This window comes from Bombina bombina, chromosome 3 (assembly GCF_027579735.1).
Source record: "Bombina bombina isolate aBomBom1 chromosome 3, aBomBom1.pri, whole genome shotgun sequence".
NCBI classification, from domain to species: domain Eukaryota; kingdom Metazoa; phylum Chordata; class Amphibia; order Anura; family Bombinatoridae; genus Bombina; species Bombina bombina.
The window spans coordinates 839,943,696-839,964,999 of record NC_069501.1 but is presented as its reverse complement, the minus strand read 5'-3'; positions in this window follow the sequence as shown (position 1 = coordinate 839,964,999).

Here is a 21,304-nt window from a genome sequence, read left to right as displayed (position 1 = left end):
ATTTATTTAATAAGATTTATTTTATTTCGTTAAATTTAAATTATATTTAACTTAGGGGGGTGTTAGGGTTAGGGTTAGACTTAGCTTTAGGGGTTAATAAATTTTTTAGAGTAGCGGCGAGGTCTGTTCGACAGATAAGGGGTTAATACTTGAAGTTAGGTGGCAGCGATGTTAGGGAGGGCAGATTAGGGGTTAATACTATTTATTATAGGGTTTTTGAGGCGGGAGTGAGGCGGATTAGGGGTTAATAACTTTATTATAGTAGCGGTGAGGTCCGCTCGGCAGATTAGGGGTTAATAATTGTAGTTAGGTAGCAGCGATGTTGGGGGCGGCAGATTAGGGGGTAATAAATATTATGTAGGGGTCGGCGATGTTAGGGGCAGCAGATTAGGGGTACATAGGGATAATGTAGGTGGCGGCGGTGTGCGGTCGGCAGATTAGGGGTTAAAAAAGTTTAATAGAGTGGCGCCGATTTGGGGGGGGCCTCGATTTAGGGGTACATAGGTAGTTTATGGGTGTTAGTGTACTTTAGAGCACAGTAGTTAAGAGCTTTATGAACTGGTGTTAGCCCAGAAAGCTCTTAACTCCTGGCTTTTCTCTGCGGCTGGAGTCTTGTCTTTAGATTTCTAACGCTCACTTCAGCCAAGACTCTTAATACCGGCGTTAGAAAGATCCCATTGAAAAGATAGGATACGCAATAGGCGTAGGGGGATCTGCGGTATGGAAAAGTCACGGCTGGAAAGTGAGCGTTAGACCCTTTCATGACTGACTCTAAATACCAGCGGGTGGTAAAAACCAGCGTTAGGACCCCCTAACGCTGGTTTGGACAGCTAACACAGAACTTTAAATCTAGGCGTAAGTGTGGAGCATCTAACCTGGGAATTAAAAAAAAGGCAAATCAAAGAACTGGCAAAGCTTCCCAAAACCTTAATTTATGCAAGAAGTTCCCTTTTAATTAGTATGGGTGATCCCATTAAAATATGACAATGTTTTAGATTCTGTCTCTTTTATCTTTATCAAAATGTTTTTCTACATTTTTTTATTATAGACTATGGACAATTTGTATGATGTATTCTATGATAAGCAGTTATTCACCATTGAGAACTTATGTTGTTGTCACAGGGCAGCTCGGGGCTGAGTCTACTTTATCCTGGGGAGTGGAATCTGGGCAGCTCATGGTTGGGTAGAATGATGATAAAGCGGATGTTTGTGCATGTTGGAAGGACAGTACAGTTGTAATCATAATAAAACTTTTCAAAGGGCTCAAAGATATGAAGTTTTAGGTGTTAGTAAAAAAAAATTAAATAAATTAAAAGTATGGCAATGCTATTTAACATGAAAATATATATATTTTAATATGAGTGTACATATATGTATTTATATGTCTAAATACATATTTTCAGACATATATAAACACATAAATACATATGTTTAGACACACACATATATATATATACATATATATATTTATATATATCTATATATACACATTTATATATACATATATAAATATACATATATATATATCTATATACACACACACACACACACACACATATATATATATATATATATATATATATATATATATATATATATATATATATATACATGTACATTGGAGCCCTTTGCATTTAAATAGTTGAAAAGATATAAAATCATATTTATGCACTTTTATTTACTTTAAATATTTGACATTCCAAAGTTTTATAAATAGAAATTACTATATATATATATCTGTATACAGTATATCTATACCTATATATAATTTATATATATATATATATATATATATATATATATATATATATATATATATATATATATATATATATATATATATATATATATATATATTCTGCTATGTTAAGAACACTGGAATGTGAAATATTCATATTTTCATGCCGGGTTAGCTTACTTCAGAAAATTTGGATTTGCACGCACGTAGGGTGTGTTTTTTCACTTTTCTTGATCCATTGACTTAAAGGGATATTTCACAGTTAAAAGTACCCCATCTTTGACCAACTTGGATCTTAGATCCATTTAATAAATAACATTAATAACTTTTTAAAAAATATGTTGTGTTGTAACAAGAGAATACTCTAAAGTTAGTTTCTTTTTTGTATTTGTCCACACTTGTTGATTTTAATTGCACCAATTCCAACCAATCAAAATTTTAAATGTAAAAACGTTATTTGTAAGCTTGGATTATTTCTTGCTTGTTTATTATTATTATACTTTATTTATGAAGCGCCAATATATTCCGCAGCGCTGTCCATAGATACAATTCATTTAAATATAAAACAATATAAGACTTGTAAGAGATAGGACAACATTTACAAACACATACAAGAGGCATTGAGGGCCCTATTCCCATGGGAACTTACAATCTAGAAGGGTAGGAGGTTGAGAAACAGGAGGTGAGGACTGAAAGATTGAGAAAGATGTTAATACAGAGTTGGATGAGAGAAATGTTAGGTAAGTGAAATAATTTATTATTGAGTTGGGTGGTAGGCTTCCCTGAACTGAAAAGTCTTCAGGGAACATTTAAAGGAAGAAAGATTAGGGCAAAGCCTGACAGCACGAGGGAGAGTGTTCCAGAGGGTATATGTTGCGGATGCAAGGAGCAGGTCATTGTTGGATCTTAGTGGGCGGGCTGGAGTATATTTGTTTATTAGAGAGGATAGGTAGAGGGGAGCAGCGTTAGTGAGAGCTTTGTATGTAAGGGTGGGAATTTTTTATTTAATTCTGTTTTGAATGGGGAGCCAATGAAAGGAGAGGTGCAGCAGATACAGAGCAATGGGAAAGGTGGATCAGCCTGGCAGAGGCATTTAGGATGGATTGAAGGAGGAGAGGCAGGAAAGAGGAAGGCCAGTAAGTAGGTTATTGTAGTAGTCAAGTCGGGAAGAAAAGGGTGAATCTTGGAAATATTGCGTAGATGGTTGCGACAGGATGTAGAAAGTGATTTGATATGGGGGACGAAGAATAGATTTGATTCAAGTGTAACTCCGAGGCAGCAGACTTGGGACGATGGGGAAAATGGTGATGCCATCAACAGGGATAGAGAAGTCAGAAGTCGGCGTAGAGCTTGAGGGGGGATAAGAAGGAGCTCAGTCTTGGACATGTTAATCTTTAGGTGGTGAGAGGCATCCAGGAAGAAATACCAGATAAGCAGTCGCTGACATGAGAAAGGACAGAGGGAGAGAGAGCAGGGGTGGAGAGGTAGATCTGGGTGTCATAAGCATAGAGGTGATATTTGAAGCCATAACTGTTGATAAGTTTACTCAGTGAAGAAGTATAGATGGAGAAGAGTAGAGGACCCAGAACAGATCCTTGAGGTACTCCAACAGACAGAGGCATAGGAGAGGAGGAGTCACCCGCAAATGACACAGAAAAAGACCTGTGAGAAAGATAGGAGTGAATCCAGGAAAGAGCAGTGTCACAGAGGCCAAAAGAGCTAAGGATCTGTAGGAGGAGGGGGTGGTCAACTGTGTTGAAGGCAGCTCAGAGGTCAAGTAAGATGAGTATAGAGTAGTGGCCAATATTTTTAGCTGAGATAAGATTGTTAGTAACCTTGGTAAGGGCAGTCTCGGTTAAGTGTTAGGGCAGAATCCCGATTGCAGGGGGTCAAGCAAAGAGTTGGTGGACAGGAAGTGGGTTAGGCGATTGTAAACTAGTTTTTCAAGGAGTTTTGATGTTAGTGGAAGCAGTGATATGGGACGGTAGCTTTCAGGAGAATTAGGGTTTTTTGAGTATGGTAGTGACTTTTGCGTGTTTGAAAGAAGATGGGAATGAGCCGGTAGAGAGAGATAGGTTGAAGATGTGAGTAAGAGCAGGAGTGAGGGTGTAAGACAGGGAGGGTATTAGATGGGAAGGGATAGGGTCGAGCGGGCATGTAGTGATTTGTGAGGAAGATAATAAGGAAGAAACTTCATTCTCAGTGGCTGGATCGAAGATGCACTGTGTGGCAGAGGGAGTAACTGGGCCTGATGTGGAATATTGCAGGTTAGTGTTGTGATGTTGCTTCGTATAGTATGTGTTTTGTTTAAAAATTAGTCTTCCTGGTCTTGAGCACTAAAGACAGATTGGGGGGGTGGAGCAGGTGGGGTTAAAGAGTTAAAGGTGGAGAAGAGTCGTTTAGGGTTTGAGGAATGAGTAGATATGAGAGATGAGAAGTAGGTTTACTTGGCTAAGTGAAGGGCAGAAGTGTATGAACGAAGAATAAACTTATAGTGTATGAAATCAGGTTCAGAGTGAGTTTTCCTCCAACACGCTCAGCAGTATGGGAGCATTTTTGCAAATAGCGTGTTTGCTGAGCATGCCAGGGCTGTAACTGATGTTGTGGTGTTTTGTGCAGCTGTAGAGGGGCAAGTGTGTCTAATGCAGAGGAGAGAGTTTTGTTTTAGTGGGCTGTAGCGAGATCAGGGCAGGTTATAGGCAGGTTTTCCATTACAATTATTTAATAAATATGCCAACTGAATTAGTAATAAACATGAAAATACCATTATAAACAAGCTTTTCAAAGGGATGAACTTCAGGAAAACTAAAGATAAAAAGCTGATGAGTAAGGAATTCTATTTTGATAATGACTGACTAATCTGAATGGATTCAGTTTTTACTTTATTCAATAATATTTTTTCAGCTGTTTGCAATTAGCAGTTTGTTACTGCTAGATTACAAGTTTTGCGTTATGAGGGGTGCAGTAATAACTTGCACGTTACTGTCAATGCTCGCTTTCCTACAGCGCTGGTATTACAGGTTTTCAAAAACCCGGCGTTATTAGGCAAGAAGTGAGCGCAGAGCAATATTGAGCTCCATACCGCATTCCAATACCAGCGCTGCTGAAAGCTGCGGTGAGCTGGTTTTACGTGCTCGTGCACGATTTTCCCATAGACATCTATGGGGAGAGACGGCTGAAAAAAAAACACCTGCAAAAAAGCAGTATAAAGCTCTGTAACGCAGCCCCATTGAGTCCTATGGGGAAACAAAAGTTATGTTTACACCTAACACCCTAATATGAACCCTGAGTCTAAACACCCCTGATCTTACACTTATTAACCCCTAATATGCCACCCCCGACATCGCCAACACCTACATTATACTTATTAACCCCTAATCTGCTGCCCCCAACATCGCCGACACCTACATTATATTTATTAACCCCTAATCTCCCACCCCAATGTCGCCGCAACCTACCTACACTTATTAACCCCTAATCTGCTGCCCCCAATGTCGCCACCACTATAATAAACATATTAACCCCTAAACTGCATCGCAAACACTAGTTACATATTATTAACCCCTAATCTGCCGCCCCTAACATCGCCGCAACCTACCTACATTTATTAACCCCTAATCTGCCACCCCCAATGTCGCCGCCACTATACTAAATTAATTAACCCCTAAAGCATATTAGGGGTTAATAATTTTATTTTAGTGTTTGCGATGCAGGAGGGCCTCGGTTTAGGGGTTAATAGGTAGTTTATGGGTGTTAGTGTACTTATTAACACTTTAGTTATGAGTTTTACGCTACAAAGCTGTAGCATAAAACTCATAACTACTGACTTTAGATTGCATTACGTATCTTGTGGGATAGGCTGTACCGCTCATTTTTGGGCCTCCCAGAAAAAGATTGTAATATTGGCGCTATGGAAGTCCCATTGAAAAAAGACATTACGCAAATTGCGTAAATTAATTTGCGTTACGGCCAAAAATGTGTGCGATGCCCCTAAATATGCAAGACTCGTAATACCAGCGGTAGTGAAAAAGCAGCGTTATGAGCCTTAACGCTGCTTTTTCACCAATACCACAAAACTCGTAATCTAGCCGATAGTATTTTATAATTACAAATGAGCATTCTAATGTACATGTATAATTTACACACATGATAAAAAACATAAAACCATGAAACGCCCTTGTTTATTAACATGTGAACATTAAGATATAGCAATGAGAAAGAAATAGAAGTGGCAAAGATATGCAGCTTATAACAGGCCAAAATAGGGTTTCAATGGGGTTAAAAGGACAGTCTAGTCAAAATTAAACTTTCATACTCAGATAGAGCATGAACTTTTGAACAACTTTCCAATTTACTTTTATAATAATTTGTGTGGTTCTCTTGGTATTCTTTATTGAAAACTAAACCTGGGTAGGCTTATATGCTATTACTAAGCCTTTGAAGGCCACCTCTTATCTCAGTGCATTTTGGCCATTTTTCACAGCTAGACAGCGCTATTTCATGTGTGCCATATAGATATCAGTGTGCTCACTCCGGTGGAGTTATTTATGAGTCACACTGATTGGCTGAATTGCAAGTCTAAAAATTACAAAGACAAGTGCAAAATGATCTACAACAAACACCTAATAAGAAGGAGATATTCCCAAACCTCCAAGAAAACAGAGTTGATTATAATTGGCAACTTACAGGTGCGCAAAAGAAATGCTAAAGTTTATAGTAAAAGGGGGGTTATATAATAACCTTCTAACTTTCTTAATATAGATAGCAACCAAAAAATTCCTGTATTTTCTCAAAGGTGATCTAAGTATTTTTCACCCACACAACTCATCCAAAAATAAAATATATATAAAATAAATATAAAATATAAAATAATTAATTTTGTTTGCAAACTGAATTAATAATGTAGGGCTCAAAAGGATATAACAATGTACTAGGTATAAAAATATTAAATTAAACATGAATTCATGAAACTCACAATAAAATATACATCCGTCTGAATAGATACAATTAATAAACAGTACTATATTTTAAAATACACAGTAAATATAAAAATAAAAAAATATATCCGCTCCTTATGAATCAAAACAGTTACATAAGACTGGACTTTCTCACGAAGGGTGGTAGCAAAAATTATACTTCAAAGCCTTTTCCACAGGTTGAAAAGATAATAGAACTTTTGGGTCTTTTTCAGGAGGTAAGCGTGTTTTGAACGCTGCAAGCCGTCTGGTAGGAGACAAAATCGACTGCTTAGATAAACATCAAAGGCTAGTCACAACAACGTACATCGGTACTTACACATCAGTAAACGAAGATCAGCGTAGCGTCCAGCTCTCCATTCTCCCAAGGGTCCTTATGGAGTGTTCTGTAGTATTTCTCCCCACACTTCTTTTCAGGAGCCCAAAACGACCGTCTTACTAGAATGGGTTCACAGGATCACCGGAGAAAGCCAGACAAGCAAACAAACATCTGAAAAGATAACGAGACTCTTTGCCAGATTCATATGTTATTGCTTTTGAAAGATCCTCTAAATGTGGCTCATGCGCAGTGCTCAGTGTGAAGAATAAATATGCCTTACTGTGACTATAGCTATAATGATTCCTTGGAACAGAGCTACAGGAAGTTAATCTGATGTTGGTGAAACACATACAGCACATACAGCTAGGTCACATGCTTCCCTGCAGATTGAGCTGATCGCACTCTTTCTATTTTTCGTTTCTACACAGCCGCATGTATATCTAGGTTAGAGATACCCTGTCCACGCCTAAATCAATTTATGGTCATAATTGTTTTTAGCGATTTGAATCTACATCTACTTTTGTTGTTATATGCACCAATTTTTTATTAGTATACATAACGTCAATTTTTAAACGTGCTACAACCATCAAGTATTAACATATTAGAATCTGCTGCTTTTATTTATTATTGTTTTAACTATTTATTGTTAATACATGGATCCATGAGTTTTTGTTGTACCCATTTCTTGAATCTTAAAACGCATTGAACTTGTTGCCAAATTGAATAAATTGTTATTACTTTTGAAATATTTGTGGAGTTTTATACCGCCAGTACTATTTCCCTGGTGTAATGATCTAAAGCCATTTTTTACCATGAAAGCAGGGTGTCTCACTTAGGGGTGTACAGTAAAATTCATATTTTAAACATCATACAAAGCAAATAATTATATCATTAACACAAAAATAATCATAAAAAATGTATTGTTAAGGTGAATCAAAATTTGTAACAAAATTGTTCACTAGAAATGTCATTTTTTTACAAATTAAAAAAAAATTGAATGTAAATTAGACAGGAATAAATCGTATTAAAGGGACACTGAACCCAAATTTTTTCTTTCATGATTCAGATAGAGCATGCAATTTTAAGCCACTTTCTCATTTATTCATATTATCAATTTTTCTTCATTCTCTTACTATCTTTATTTTAAAAAGAAGACATCTAAGCTTTTTTTTTTTATTCAGAACTCTGGACAGCACTTTTTTTATTGGTGGATGAGTTTATCCACCAATCAGCAAGAACAAACCAGGTTGATCACCAAAAATGGGCCGGCATCTAAACTTACTTTCTTGCATTTCAAATAAAGATACCAAGAGAATGAAGAAAATTTGATAATAGGAGTAAATTAGAAAGTTGCTTAAAATGCCATGATCTATCTGATTCACGAAAGAAAAAAAATTGGGTACAGTGTCCCTTTAACTTTGCACAGTATACATCATTATTTAAATTTACTGGATAACCAAAAAAGAGCAAGAAATTTGTACTTAAAATTACAAAATACAAATCATAATTGTTATTGTTTCGTACAATAGGCTGAACGTGGGTGTTCCAGGTGCAAATAGAAAATTGTCTCTTAAATCCCAGCATAATTCTGGAAAGATTTTAACACTGCTAATCTCATATATTTTTCTCGCCAAAATACTTAAAATACATATAACCCTAATAGAAAAACACATGCATATGAAAATATAGGCGATTGCAAGATGCTATATTCAAAAAACAGCATAAAGTGATTTATATTGGCTGCAGAATTTCATTTTTAAAGTGTGGCCCCTGCACAGCTCTCTTAAAGTCCTACCACAGCATTTCAATCACATTTAACTTTATTCTTTTCTTTTTTGGCCATTTTTTGGCCATTTTGTTGTAGATTTACTGGTGTGCTTGTTTTCATTGCCCTGTTGCATGACCCAATTTCAGCCAAGCTTTAGCTTTCTGACAGATGGCCTCTCATTTGACTCTGGAATACTTTGGTATGCAGAGGAATTCATGGTTGACTCAATGACTGCAAGAAGCCCAGGTCCTGTTGCTGAAAAACAATCCCAAATCATCACCCTTCCACCACCATGCTTGACAGTTGGTATGAGATGTTTGTGCTGATATGCTGTATTTGGTTTTCGCCAAACGTTGCGCTTTGTATTATGGCCAAACATCTCCACTTTGGTCTCATCTGTCCAAAGAACAGTGTAGCAGAAGTCTTGGGGTTTGTTCAGATGCAACTTTGCAAACCTAAACCGTGCTGCCATGTTCTTTTTAGAGAGGAGAGGTTTTCTCCTTGCAACCCTTCTATACAAACTATACTTGATCAGTCCTTTTCTAATTGTGCAGTGATACACTTTAACAATTAACATGCTAACCTGCATGGTCTGAGATGCCACCCTTTTTTTTTTTTTTGCAATTTCTCTGAGCATTGCACGTCTGACCTTGGGGTGAATTTGCTGGGACATCCATTCTATCCTGGGAAGATTGGCAACTGTCTTGAATGTTTTCCACTTTTCTTTCTGACTGTAGAATGATCAACTGTTTGGAAATGGCCTTATAACACTTTCCATATTAATGGGCAGCAATAATTGCTTCTCTAAGATCATTGCCGATTTCTTAGCTCCTTTGCATTGTGTAAACACACAACTGAAAGCTAAAGACCAGAAAACTGCTAAAACTTTGGCTTTTAAAGAGGTGGTCACACTTGCTGATAATCATTTAATCCAGGGCATTTGATTAGCAGCACCTGGCTGCTACTTAGCATCTTAATTTCTATAGAAGCAGTAAAGATGTACTTACGTCTAGATTTGGAGTTTCGCAGCCAAAGGGATGCGTTAGCTACGCGTGTTTTTTCCCCCTCGCACCTTTTAAATAACGCTTGTATTGAGAGTTCTCTGAAGGGCTGAGTTAGGCTCCAAAAAGGGAGCGTACAGGCATATTTACCGCCACTTGAACTCTCAATACCAGCGTTGCTTAGGGTAGCGGCTAGCTGGAAAAACGTGCTCGTGCACGATTCCCCCATAGGAAACAATGGGGCAGTTTGGGCTGAAAAAAAACCTAACACCTGCAAAAAAGCAGCGTTCAGCTCCTAACCCAGCCCCATTGTTTCCTATAGGGAAACAGTTTCTAAGTCTGCACCTAACACTCTACCATGTACCCCGAGTCTAAACACCCCTAACCTTACACTTATTAACCCCTAATCTGCCGCCCCGCTATCGCTGACCCCTGTATATTATTATTAACCCCTAATCTGCCGCTCTGGACACCGCCACAACCTACATTATACCTATGTACCCCTAATCTGCTGCCTACAACATCGCCGACCCCTATATTATATTTATTAACCCCTAATCTGCCGCCCCAATGTCGCCGCTACCTTACCTACACTCATTAACCCCTATTCTGTTGACCGAACCTCGCCGCTACTCTAATAAATGAATTAACCCCTAAACCGCCGCACTCCCGCCTCACAAACCCTATAATAAATAGTATTAACCCCTAATCTACCCTCCCTAACATCTGCGACACCTAACTTCAAGTATTAACCCCTAATCTGCCGACCAGACCACGCCGCTACTCTAATAAATGTATTAACCCCTAAAGCTAAGTCTAACCCTAACACCCCCCTAAATTAAATATAATTTTATTCTAACAAAATAAATTATTTCTTATTAAAAAAATTAATCCTATTTAAAGCTAAATACTTACCTGTAAAATAAACCCTAATATAGCTACAATATAAATAATAATTAAATTGTAGCTATATTAGGATTTATATTTATTTTACAGGCAACTTTGTATTTATTTTAACTAGGTACAATAGCTATTAAATAGTTATTTACTATTTAATAGCTACCTAGTTAAAATAATTACAAAATTACCTGTAAAATAAATCCTAACCTAAGTTACAATTAAACCTAACACTACACTATCAATAAATTAATTTACTAAACTACCTACAATTACCTACAATTAAATCAACTAAACTAAATTACAAAAAACAAACAAACAAACACTAAATTACAAAAAATAAAAAAAGATTACAAGAATTTTAAACTAATTACACCTACTCTAAGCCCCCTAAAAAATAACAAAGCCCCCAAAATAAAAAAAAATGCCCTACCCTATTCTAAAATAAAAAGTTAACAGCTCTATTAACTTACCAGCCCTTATAAGGGCTTTTTGCGGGGCATACCCCAAAGAAATCAGCTCTTTTGCCTGTAAAAAAAAACCATACAATAACCCCCAAAATTACAACCCACCACCCACATACCCCTAATCTAACCCACCCAAACCCGCCTTAAAAAACCTAACACTAAGCCCATGAAGATCTTCCTACCTTGTCTTCACCCAGCCGGGTACCACCTGATCCGTCCAGAAGAGGGTCCAAAGTCTTCATCCTATCTGGCCAGAAGAGGTCCTCCAGAGGGTCCAAAGTCTTCATCCTATCCGGCCAGAAGAGGTCTTCCAGAGGGTCCGAAGTCTTCATCCAGGCGGCTTCATCTTCTTCCACCTAGAGCGGAGCGGGTCCATCTTGAAGCAGCCGGCGCGGATCCATCCTCTTCTAACAACGTCCTAACAGCGAATAAAGGTTCCTTTAAATGACGTCATCCAAGATGACATACCTCGAATTCCGATTGGCTGATTCTATCAGCCAATTGGAATTAAGGTAGGAAAAATCTGATTGTCTGATTGAATCAGCCAATCAGATTCAAGTTCAATCGGATTGGCTGATCCAGTCAGCCAATCAGATTGAGCTCGCATTCTATTGGCTGATCGGAACAGCCAATAAAATGCAAGCTCAATCTGATTGGCTGATTGGATCAGCCAATCCGATTGAACTTGAATCTGATTGGCTGATTCAATCAGCCAATCAGATTTTTCTTACCTTAATTCCGATTGGCTGATAGAATCCTATAAGCCAATCAGAATTCGAGGGACGCCATCTTGGAGGACGTCATTTAAAGGAAACTTCACTTGCTGTTAGGACGTTGTTAGAAGAGGATGGATCCGCACCGGCTGCTTCAAGATGGACCCGCTCCGCTCCGGATGGAAGAAGATAGAAGATGCCGCCTGGATGAAGACTTCGGACCCTCTGGAGGACCTCTTCTGGCCGGATAGGATGAAGACTTCGAACCCTCTGGAGGACCTCTTCTGGCCGGATAGGATGAAGACTTCGGACCCTCTTCTGGACGGATTGTATGGTACCCGGCTGGGTGAAGACAAGATAGGAAGATCTTCATGGGCTTAGTGTTAGGTTTTTTAAGGGGGGTTTGGGTGGGTTAGATTAGGGGTATGTGGGTGGTGGGTTATAATGTTGGGGGAGTATTGTATGTTTTTTTTTACAGGCAAAAGAGCTGATTTCTGTGGGGCATGCCCCGCAAAAAGCCCTTTTAAGGGCTGGTAAGGTAATAGAGCTGTTAACTTTTTATTTTAGAATAGGGTAGGGCATTTTTTTATTTTGGGGGACTTTGTTATTTTTTTAGGGGGCTTAGAGTAGGTGTAATTAGTTTAAAATTCTTGTAATCGTTTTTTTTTTTGTAATTTAGTGTTTGTTTTTTTGTAATTTAGTTTAGTTGATTTAATTGTAGGTAATTGTAGGTAGTTTAGTTAATTAATTTATTGATAGTGTAGTGTTAGGTTTAATTGTAACTTAGGTTAGGATTTATTTTACAGGTAATTTTGTAATTATTTTAACTAGGTAGCTATTAAATAGTTCTTAAGGTATTGTACCTAGTTAAAATAAATACAAAGTTGCCTATAAAATAAATATAAATCCCAATATAGCTACAATGTAATTATTATTTATATTGTAGCTATATTAGGGTTTATTTTACAGGTAAGTATTTAGCTTTAAATAGGATTCATTTTTTTAATAAGAAATCATTTATTTTGTTAGAATAAAATTATATTTAACTTAGGGGGTGTTAGGGTTAGGGTTAGACTTAGCTTTAGGGGTTAATACATTTATTAGAGTAGTGGCAAGGTCCGGTCGGCAGATTAGGGGTTAATACTTGAAGTTAGGTGTCACAGATGTTAGGGAGGGCAGATTAGGGGTTAATACTATTTATTATAGGGTTTGCGAGGCGGGAGTGAGGCGGTTTAGGGGTTAATACATTTATTAGAGTGGCGGCGAGGTCCGGTCGGCAGATTAGGGGTTAATAAGTGTAGGTAAGGTAGCGGCGACGTTGGGGGGGGGGCAGATTAGGGGTTAATAAATATTATGTAGGTGTCTGCGATGTTAGGGGCAGCAGATTAGGGGTACATAGGGATAATGTAGGCGGCGGTGGTGTGCGGTCGGCAGATTAGGGGATAAAAAAATGTATTATAGTGGCGGCGATGTGGGGGGCCTCGGTTTAGGGGTACATAGGTAGTTTATGGGTGTTAGTGTACTTTAGAGCACAGTAGTTAAGAGCTTTATAAACCAGCGTTAGCCCATAAAGCTCTTAACTCCTGACTTTTTTCTGCGGCTGGAGTCTTGTCGGTAGAGGGTCTGCCGCTCACTTCAGCCAAGACTCTAAATACAGGCGTTAGGAAGATCCCATTGAAAAGATAGGATACGCAATTGGTGTAAGGGGATCTGCGGTATGGAAAGTGAGCCTTAGACCCTTTCCTGACTGACTCTAAATACCAGCGTGCGGTAAAAAGCAGTGTTAGGAAACCTTAACGCTGATTTTGATGGCTAACGCCAAACTCTAAATCTAGGCGTTAGTTTTTTACACATGGTTTCTCCATTTTGGCTTGATTTTTGTTAAATAAATCCTGACACTGTGTAATATGTCATGTGTTGTTGTTCATCTGAGGTTGTATTTACCTAATTGTAAGACCTGCTAAGGACCAGATGAGTGTTATTACGTCTTGATACGTAAAACCATAGAATTCAAATATATTTATTATAACACTTTTATTGTACTCAAGATTACTGTAAAACATATCAATATTTTATTAACTGAAATTGATAATTGTCAGTTGCTGACTGATTATGCATTAGATAATTTCTAAGCTCTCAGGCTTCCAACAAACATTTTTAAAATAATTTCCTCTCTATCAACAATAAAAAAAAATAGTCAGAACATCATAAAATGCCTCTTTCTACATTAATAGCCTTGAGCAAAACAAAGTGAAGTTAATTTACTGATGGAAGTTAGCTAACAGTTGTCAGGGTGCCTGGAAACAGACCAGCATACTGTTGACTTAATTATGCCAGATATCAGAGCCAACATTTTAGAGCTGTGAAAAATGGCAATTTTCACACTTTTTTTTTTACACACAACCCAAATCTGCTCATATAAGTCATTAGGACCATTACAAAATTTGTATTTATTTTTGCCAACATAAGAACTCCCTTTTCTATTTTTTTTTCTATTTTTTTTATTTAATCATTTTATCTAATTATTTCACAATTCAAATTATTAATAATAATAACTCAGTTTAAAACCAAAGAGAATTGATAACATTTTTTTTTTACTGAACAAATTTTGCAAAAATACACAATATGTAAAAATGTGACCATAAGTTCAAGTGATAAATAATTTAGTAATAGCTTTATTAATTTATATTATTATTATTTACAATCATCTAAACTCACTGGAGCCCTCTAGTCATTCCAAACCTCAAAACATTTTTGGGGGAGTTTTTTTGGACAGAAACATCATTAGAATTCTTAAAATTAGAAGCAATAGGCAGTGTTTTAGCCTTTGCAGAACTGGCTTGCTCATGTGGACAGAGGTAGGGGCAGTATATGGTTTTTTATTTGTGCACTTATACAATTCAAAAAGCAAATACCTCCTTAATAGTGTGAAATATTTAGCCTCATAACTCTCAAACTGGACTGGGTACACATCCTATGACCCTGCAAAATGCAAAGCCCTGGGTGCTCAATAGTACTTACAGCCAGCTGCACAGCCTCCAGAAACCCAGGGAGGTAACCTCAGACAAGGGTGCAAAGCACCTATGGAAGATTACAAAACAATTATATATATATATATATATATATATATATATATTAAGCAATTTCCAGTTCAGCCCACCAGTAGCCAACTCGCCTGGGTGCAATGATATACCATGAAATAGAAAGCAAAAGAATGCACTCTCAGGACTTTTCCACAAAAAAACAATTTAATGGAACATTTTTCGGGGTTCACAACCCCTTCATCAGCATGCAAAACAAACAAAATTCAACTCATTTATAGTGTTACATATCAATTACATCATATCAACCTGAGTGTCTCTCCAAAGGAAAAGTGCGCCAATTTTTCGAGTTTGGAATGCATATTGCGTTCCACAGTGCTATCCGAAACCGGAAGTTGTATTACCTCACTTCCGGTTCACGGATTCAACAGACAAAACGTGAAATAAAAGATAAAGTAGTGTACTCTACAATTTCAAACGTATTAATGTGACATACTAATTTGGGGGACTTATTATAACAACAGTGTGCCACATTCTAATAAGTGCCAAGAAAATTGTGATGGATATACATTGTCGAACGTTGCTACATCCGGTCGGCATAGAAACAGTAACCATGGTAATCATAAACAATTCTGATTGCCAAAAGGTGCCATAATTTACAATAGTATGCCAGCTGAATGAAACAACAATTTTCATAGTGCCAAAAGTGGCGTGTACTGAATTATATACAATCATATTGTATATATAAAAAGAATACTAATTTAAAAATTAAATAGTTAAAAAATAAAACATAAAAATTGGACCATATGACAGTACAATTGTTTGAAATGGCAAGTTACAAACCTAATGTTGCAAATGTGAGTGCTGTGACTTATAATGTATCGCCAGTATATTACAGAAAAGTGGCGTTAAACATGTATAATGCTACACTAAATTCGCAAGCAAATGGAGATCAAATTAGAGCAGTAGATATATATATAACAGTATTATAGGGCTGTGCTATTGGGCTGCTTTGTCGTTAGAGCACAATTTTCAATTAGATTAAATTTTGACCATTAGGAGGTAATGGCTTACGACGGCCAAAATGTGCCAACAATCAAGTGAGGGGGGTAACCTTATTTCAGAATTCTAGCCTCAAGTATAATTGCAAAGCAGGGATATATGAGAAGAGGTAATAAAAGTAAGGATCATGGACATATAAAGCTCATATAGATACTATCCACCTCTGGAATTTATCCAAGTGGATGTGACTTTTTAGTGTCCATTTTTAAGACTGGTGGTGCATGTTAAAGCAATGGGTAATGGCTCACGGCGGACCAGGCTTCCACAGAGAAGGTGGAGACAGATGTCCCACCTAAACTGTGCCGTGTTCCAGAACAGGGGCTACAAGATCCCGATAATCTATGATGCTATGGAATCTGTTTCAAGGCTAACACAGACAGAATTAATCATACCTAAACCAAAAAGGGACGCTAGTGACAAGCTCATTATGTCCACCACTTTTACTCCAGTGACAAAAAATATTGGCTAAATTCTCCGACAACACTGGCCAATTATGTCTTCAGACCCAAAACTCACATTTACCCATAACCTACGACCAATGGTTGTGTTTAAGCGGGGAACTAATCTCAAAGACCTTCTGGTGAAAATGGACCCCAAACAGTGTTACTCAACTGGGATGAAAAGGAATATAAGGGGCTCCTATCGTTGTTTGGGCTGCACAACGTGTAATGGCCTAGTGGGTACCAAAGTTTTCCATCACCCACACACCAATCGAACATTCTCTATCCGGCACTCCATAACGTGTACCACCACTCACGTTATATATTTATTGTTTTGTCCATGTTCTTGTTTCTACATAGGGAAGACCTCTGGCACACTTCATGAGCGTATGGCTAATCATCGCCACGCCATAAGGACAGCACTTAAAAACGGCGATTCCGAACAGCCAGTAGCGCGACACTGCGCTAACAAGGGACACTCAGTATCTTCCATCCGCTATATTCTAATCGACCACATACCCCCATTAGATCGGGGTGGCGACCGGAATAAGCAACTTCTGAGACGAGAGGCCCAGTGGATGTTCAGATTAGGCACAATACAACCAGGTGGCCTGAACACCATGCCGGACTTTAAGAGCATTATGTGATCAACAACTGGGGTGCCACATACTTGGGGTATGCCAGGTGGACATGGTGGCTCCGTTTTGGCACACATTTCAGTTTCCCCTAGGTGTAGGGGCAAGTGTCGTGCGCCTAACGGCACAGTTTAGGTGGGACATCTGTCTCCACCTTCTCTGTGGAAGCCTGGTCCGCCGTGAGCCATTACCCATTGCTTTAACATGCACCACCAGTCTTAAAAATGGACACTAAAAAGTCACATCCACTTGGATAAATTCCAGAGGTGGATAGTATCTATATGAGCTTTATATGTCCATGATCCTTACTTTTATTACCTCTTCTCATATATCCCTGCTTTGCAATTATACTTGAGGCTAGAATTCTGAAATAAGGTTACCCCCCTCACTTGATTGTTGGCACATTTTGGCCGTCGTAAGCCATTACCCCCTAATGGTCAAAATGTAATCTAATTGAAAATTGTGCTCTAACGAAAAAGCAGCCCAATAGCACAGCCCTATAATACTGTTATATATATCTACTGCTCTAATTTGATCTCCATTTGCTTGCGAATTTAGTGTAGCATTATACATGTTTAATGCCACTTTTCTGTAATATACTGGCGATACATTATAAGTCACAGCACTCACATTTGCAACATTACGTTTGTAACTTGCCATTCCAAACAATTGTACTGTCATATGGTCCAATTTTTATGTTTTATTTTTTAACTATTTAATTTTTAAATTAGTATTCTTTTTATATATACAATATGATTGTATATAATTCAGTACACGCCACTTTTGGCACTATGAAAATTGTTGTTTCATTCAGCTGGCATACTATTGTAAATTATGGCACCTTTTGGCAATCAGAATTGTTTATGATTACCATGGTTACTGTTTCTATGCCGACCGGATGTAGCAACGTTCGACAATGTATATCCATCACAATTTTCTTGGCACTTATTAGAATGTGGCACACTGTTGTTATAATAAGTCCCCCAAATTAGTATGTCACATTAATACGTTTGAAATTGTAGAGTACACTACTTTATCTTTTATTTCACGTTTTGTCTGTTGAATCCGTGAACCGGAAGTGAGGTAATACAACTTCCGGTTTCGGATAGCACTGTGGAACGCAATATGCGTTCCAAACTTGAAAAATTGGCGCACTTTTCCTTTGGAGAGACACTCAGGTTGATATGTTGTAATTGATATGTAACACTATAAATGAGTTGAATTTTCTTTGTTTTGCATGCTGATGAAGGGGTTGTGAACCCCGAAAACGTTCCATTAAATTGGTTTTTTGTGGAAAAGTCCTGAGAGTGCATTCTTTTGCTTTCTATATATATATATATATATATATATATATATATATATATATATATATATATATATATATACACTCTGTAGTCCTTGTTCAGAGAGGAATTGCCTGGTAGTTCGGCGCTGGACTGACCATAATAGGCAGGATCAGACTGATATACTACAGGCAAGTTCTACTCAGGGAAAAGCATTGTGTGTATTAAGTTTCCCTAAGGGAAAAGGGGCAACCAGACGTGGACTCCTTGCTCAGTGTGCCTAAAGGAATATGGCTACACCTCAATGATGGCTGAAACGATCATCTCGGGTTGCTGTGTTCCTTGTTCAGAGAGGAATTGCCTGGTGTTTCGGCACTGGACTGACCATAATAGGCGGGGTCAGACTGATATATACAGGAAAGTTCTGACCTGTGAAAATCATTACTGGGCTAAAAAGAAGCTGCACCCAGGTGGTAAATCGCCATAGAACAGGCTAACAATGTTATTCAGCTAAGTGTTCGTTCCTGTGAGTGCACTTCTCTCTGTGTGTATTAAGTCTCCCTTAAGTAAAAAGGGGCAACAAGATCTGGACTCCTTACTCAGTGTACCTAGAGGAATATGGCTACACCTCACTGATGAAGCCCAATGAAGGCAGCAATGATAGTCTGGGGATGCTGTGTTCCTTGTTCAGAGAGGAATTCTCTGGTATTTTAGTGCTGGACTGACTGTAACAGGCGAGATCAGACTGATTTACTACAGGAAAGTTGTACTCTGTGAAAAGCAATACTGCTTACTGGGCTAAAAATAAGCTGTACCCAGGTGGTAAATCAGCATAGAACAGGCTAACAATGTTATTGAGCTAGTTGTTTGTTCCTGTGAGTGCTCTGCACTGTGTATGTATGTATATTATGTATGTATGTATATATATATATACTGATGTATCTGCACTCCCAATTCCTTTAGGGTGACAAACAGCATACTAAATCAAATTAATCTGTATATGTTCACTTGAACTTATATATATATATATATATATACTGAACAAACTTTTGGCTTAAATTTTCAATGTTGCATTTTTTTATACAAACAAAATTAAATTTGGTGGTATTTTAGCTATCACTAGTGACTGCTAAATTTCAATAAAATTGGTCAAGCCATTTTAAAATTATTTAACGTAGAAAAAAAATTATCTGTTTTTCAGAAAAAATCCATAGACTTATAATTGAGATGTGTGTCCAGTTCTACAGCTGGTGGCTTTTGACTTGATCTAAACTCTTTGTGGTGGTTTGACGTTTATAATTTTTATTTTTTTTAAGTTATTTCATTTAAATTAGCTTTTGTTTTGCAACAGTCTACACTCCAATGCAATTGGTCAGTATGTCACCAGCTCAGTAGGGTACTTCTTCAGCACATTATCAATGTAGCTTCTCTGCAGGAGTCTGTCAGCAGGGGGAGTGTTGAATGAGCAGTCACCATCATCAGTGCTTTCCTGTGATCTCATGGTATTTCACTGAAATCTCACAAGATTTAAAAGTAAACTTTTTTTAAACTGAGGAGGGAAATAAAGTGCTCACAGGAGTGCAGGTGTGTGCTATATTTATTTCAACAGTATGACAAGGAGTGCTGTGATTAGACAGCATGCCAAGGAAGCACTTTTGAAATGTTGAATTTCCCTTTAAAAACAGGAATACCGATAGTATAACAAAAGAGGATAAAAACAATAACTCCATGCATATATGTTTAGTGTTGTTCCCCACACTTGATCAATGTATATAGAGTCAATGTTATCCCCACATGTATATAGATAGTAATTACAGACAGGTACTATAAAAATAGTTAACCCCTTCATAACACAATGTAATAACAATATTTGACAGACATTATCACTGTATGTAATCAATACATATCTATATTTGCTAAATGCTAAAATCTAATTTTTTGATACACTACTTTGATTAAATATCTTATTAATTCTAAGACAAAAGATCTAGCAATAGGACAAACCTAAACAAACACGTTAACATCAGTTGCCATATTAATAGCATATGGATGTCTAGTCTTCAGCAAAAAAAAAATCTATTGCATTTTTTTCTGACTTAAAAGTTCTTCTCTATCACCACCAGGGATTGAGAGACATTTACATGTAGAGAAGGACTCTCACACACATGCAGGGATCTAATGTATTTACACTAAGCTAGCCAAGGTTATAAGTAGCATAAAAATAATTACAAAGAAACCTATATTTGAATAAAACTAAATAAAAAGTTAAACGTATCTGAGTAAGTGCACATATTTCATTTTGGTATAGGGATTTTGCTATAAGCATAAGGATAACAAAATATTTACATACAAAGCTTTCAGGAGAATAGTATATATTTCAGTCAAATAGTAAATGTTATTATAGAAAAGTCATCTAGTAGGGTTTTAAGTGGTTCATAAAGATAACTGCTCTTCCTCCAATTGACAGTTAAACAAAATAAGATCATGGATGAGTAAGATAGTTATGCAATGTTGATATATATTTTAACAATACTGTGTATTATACTTTAGCTATGCCATGCAAAGTTATGCATCACTTTATTTAGCAATGTTATACCTACATCATTAAACTATACCATTTATTTGAAGAATAAAAAAGCAGATGTCAAATGATAGATATAACCTTGTAAGTCTCTGAATAACACAACCTATCAAATTTAAGTTATTGGTGAATATGCTCAAAATGAAACTCCAAACAGATGACACAAACATTTCAGGAAAGTCCGGGCCAGATACAAAAAAGCACAAGACACAAGAAAAAAAAATCTGCATCAGCATCATTTACACACAGAGCATTTTTTTTATTTTCATAATGTTATGGAGAACTGTAAGAATTGAGTTGTCAACAACAGAATCACAAAGGAAAATGCTCCAAGAAGAAATTGAACAGAGGGCCATGTAGTAGGCTTGAATATGTCACAAAAC